Genomic DNA, 4,370 nt, shown 5'->3' with positions numbered 1-4,370 from the left:
CCGCCGCTCACTGTCATCATCAAGCTCGCTCGCGCTCTCTCTCTTGCGTCAGCTCCCTCTGGTGCGACGGGGGGCGGGGCCGGGTAGGGGAGGACGGTCAAGGGAACACCTGGGCGTATAGGGGCGCGCCTCGCGGCCTCGCCCCACCCCCAGGGCCCGCACCTTCTTATGCAGCGCCTCGACCCAAACCAATCGCCCGCGCCCGCCGCACGCTCAAAAACCGAGACCCACGAACACCCTAAGCCTTCCAAGCGGGTTTGTCGTCCTGGTCAAGGAAACGGGGAAGGGGACGGGGACGTGACGGGAGAGAGACACGGCCGTCTCTTCCCGCCGCCCTTTTTTTGGATTAGCCGGCTAGCCGTCCACTACCGACGAGGAGAGCCGGAGCTTTTTTTCTGGCGACAGGTTACCTCCGCCCAGCCGGGGAGGTGGGGGGTTAAGGACGGTCATGGGAACACCTGGAATATATATACATACATATATATACATACATATATATACATACATTTATATATATATATATATATATGTATGTATGTATGTATGTATGTATATATATGTATGTATATATATGTATGTAATATATATATATATATATATAATATATATATATATATATATATATATATATATATATATTATATATATGTATGTATATATGTATATTATATATATATTATATATATATATACATCTACCATCTATATATATACAAATACAAATATACATATACATATATATACGTATATATATACATATATATATATATAAATATATATATATATATATACATACATACATATATATATATATATATATATATATATATATATATATATATATATACATAAATCAGTGCACTTATATAATTTATTACAATACGGATATGCCTCTTGGTTGCCTTTGTGGAGCTGTTGGCAACCAGTAGACTACCCTTCGACTACACTTTTATATTCAATTTCTACTACTAGACTATATATCAACTTAAAGGAATTGACGGAAGGGCACCACCAGGAGTGGAGCCTGCGGCTCAATTTGACTCAACACGGGGAAACTCACCAGGCCCGGACACCGGAAGGATTGACAGAATGAAGGCTCTTTCTCGATTCGGTGGGTGGTGGTGCATGGCCGTTCTTAGTTGGTGGAGTGATCTGTCTGGTTAATTCCGATAACGAACGAGACTCTAGCCTGCTAAATAGTCGACGGGTCTCGTCCTCGCGCCGCCTTCCAGGGCGGCGACGAGTCCCTAAAGCCGGGCCGGGTGCGGCCCGCGCGCGGGCGGCGGTGGTTGCGCGTGCGGGGTTCTGCCTCGTTGCGCGTGGCTGCTCCTCCGCCGCGGTGTTCGCCCCGGCTTCGGAAACTGGCGTCCGCTTCGCAATCTTCTTCTTAGAGGGATAAGCGGCAGCAAAAAATATACTAGCCGCACGAGAGATTGAGCCATAACAGGTCTGTGATGCCCTTAGATGTTCTGGGCCGCACGCGCGCTACAATGGAGAGTTCAGCGAGCTGTCCCCGCTCCGAGAGGAGCGGGTAACCTCGTGAAAGCTGTCCGTAAAGGGGATTGGGGCTTGCAAATGTTCCCCATGAACGAGGAATTCCCAGTAGGCGCAATTCACCAGATTGCACCGATTTAGTCCCTGCCCTTTGTACACACCGCCCGTCGCTACTACCGATTGAATGGTCTAGTGAGGGCACCGGACTGGCGCCCTTGGAGCCGCTGCTGCCCGTCAGTCAGCGCCCTCGGGTCGACGGAAAGGTGTCCAAGCTGGGTCATTTAGAGGAAGTAAAAGTCGTAACAAGGTTTCCGTAGGTGAACCTGCGGAAGGATCATTACCGACCCGAGATCGCTCGCTAGCTTTTGGCTGGCTTGCCCAATCGCGGTCCGTCGAGAGGGGGCCGTGAGGACCCCTCCCGGCTTGGAAGGGCGGGCCCTGTCGAAGGAAATAATGCAGCGGTGGACGTACCGTGCATCGGCCCTTCTTCTTCTTTCGAACGCCATTACGGGGGGCTCTCGGGACGGCTCCCGGCTCTCCTCCTCCTTATGATGATAGGCTCTGGTACCTATATATACCTATATCTATCTATATATACATATATATTCTGTCCCACACAACTATATCTTTGATAAGGCAAAGACGTGGAGATGTGGCAATGTCTGGTGGAGTCGCCACTCCTTTGGCGAGGCGTCTCAATTGATGGCTTTCCATCCACAGAGGAACGAGAGGGCAGGGCAGGAAGGGGCCAGGATCCACCCTCACCTCCGCACTCACTTCACCAAATAGAAAAATCTCGCGTATTTTCTCCTTGGAGACGGGAACAGCATGCTTGTCTCCCGAGAAATCGAGGAAGCTCTATGGAGTTCTTTCTAGTCTAGAAGCCATTCTACCGAGTTGCTCGACTGCTCACTCACCCATCAACGTGAACGTCATTCTATTGCAACGTTTTTGATATTTTGCACATGGATATCAAGTTATTTCTGATGACTTAAATACATTGGTGTCCCCTTCCATAAACGGAAAATGTTATAGAAAATTTGTAGGCATGGAATTAAAAAGGCGGACTTGCCTAATTGATCACTTGGACAATGCAAGCTTTTCTTGGACAAACTTGAAACTTTAATTAAATGCTATTACTGATAAGTTCCAATATATATTTCAGAAATTACCAAGTTTATTTATAGATAATCAATTTTAGAAATGTTCCTATATCTTTCCTTATTCTTTACATACTTAACATTTTAGCAAGTTTTCATTAAATTTTGTTTTATTTATTTTCCATTTACTTTTTATCTGTGTATTTCCACTCCCTTTTATATATACACACATTCTGCTGTCTGCTTTGTCGAAACAGTCAACCCTCTCATTGTCTTTCTTTGTGGACAGGGTTCTTGGCAACCGTTGCAGTGACCCGTTCTCATGATCCTCTCGCCTTCCCTTCCCGTAAAGCCATGGACTCCCAGCGTCACAGGGATTCGATTGTCCTCCGCCGACGCCAGCACTTCCACGACCAGAAAACCCGCGGCAATGACGAGCAGACCTTAGAACACGCCAATCCAACCCTTACTGCTCGCGAATGTTTTCCATTCTGTAATTCTTAGGTCCATGGGTATAACAATGTTTTGTTTATACTCAAAATGACCGTTAGATAGTACCTAATCAATACCGATGTATGTGTAACAGTTATTATGATCGATATTCAAATGATCAGTATATTTCATGAGTGTTCAACAATTCCATCTTCTTATCAAGCATCTTTTCGAATTGTAAACATCCTAATTCTCTTGTCATCCCTCATAGCACATAATGTATTCCTTGTTCATTTATCACGTCACCATCATGTGATCCACGTCTCAAAATGTGTTTATTCAGATTCTTTCATGTTTTTCATAATGAAATGTTGAAAACGAAGTGTGATTATACCAACATAAAACAGCTAAGCACTTGTTCGTAAGACCATGATTCTTTTTCGTCAGTTTGGGATAAGATATTGATTGAAACGAGTGAAAGAAAAATGAAGTGGCTCTTTAAATTTACAAGTTAAGGTTACCGTCTAATGAATCAAATAGTTTAGTGTCTTTCTTGAATTAAGTGCCAGACTTTTATGAGTGTCTTATGTTATTTGTACTTGTGTTCTGTCCATGCTTTGTTGTGGCAAATTGGTTAGTGAACTTTGGTTGATTTCTTTTTGAGGGAATAAGACATAAGGATAGAGTTTCAACGGAATGTAGAAATTGTAGTCCCTTTATTAATAGCAATGAGCATATTAAAGTATTAGTTTACATACATGGTCCAGAAATAGTGGAAGCGTCACTCTGAATGGTTGGAATGGATGAGTCACATTTAAGACTGGAGTCATTACCTTAAGAATATATGGAATCGTTCATTATAGAGATAAAAGCAAAGTCTCGCTGCAAAGTAATTAGGCAAATGTGAAGCTTCTTAAGAGCAATATCATTCATTTAAAAAGACAGTTTTTCTATCGTTGATGGCGACTTCATTGTGGATCTTTCAGTGATGGGCGTCATATTTTGCATTTGAGAAGGATTCAGCATAATTATGATACGCTTTGTAAATAACTTTTGATATTAAGATAAAGATTGGAATGACTAATGTGTTTGAAGTACTCAGTCAATTCAAATAATACATTTGGATATAATATAATATATTTGGATGATAATAATATATCCAAATAATATATTTGGATAATATTATTCAAATAATATATTCTTAACTTATAAGATATTTCAACATTTAGTTGAAACTTTATTCGTTAAAGGGAACGCCACATATAAAGATTTAGGAGTCAGCCGCAAACATCAATTGCCACAAGGATTATTACAATGTTATTAACATCACAACTACCTACATCCA

The 4,370-nt window shown here is 42.4% G+C and overlaps 1 pseudogene; it reads left to right on the top strand.

Moving 5' to 3' along the window:
• Positions 1-550: 550 nt before the first annotated feature.
• LOC147466250 (small subunit ribosomal RNA) lies at positions 551-1,833 on the top strand (annotated as a pseudogene).
• The last annotated feature ends 2,537 nt before the right edge of the window (positions 1,834-4,370 follow it).

This window comes from Penaeus japonicus, unplaced genomic scaffold (genome assembly GCF_977035675.1).
Source record: "Penaeus japonicus unplaced genomic scaffold, GWHDUDI00000001_assembly GWHDUDI00002377, whole genome shotgun sequence".
Lineage (NCBI taxonomy): Eukaryota > Metazoa > Arthropoda > Malacostraca > Decapoda > Penaeidae > Penaeus > Penaeus japonicus.
Note: the sequence above shows the minus strand (reverse complement) of the source record. Positions and strands in the feature narration are given on the sequence as shown.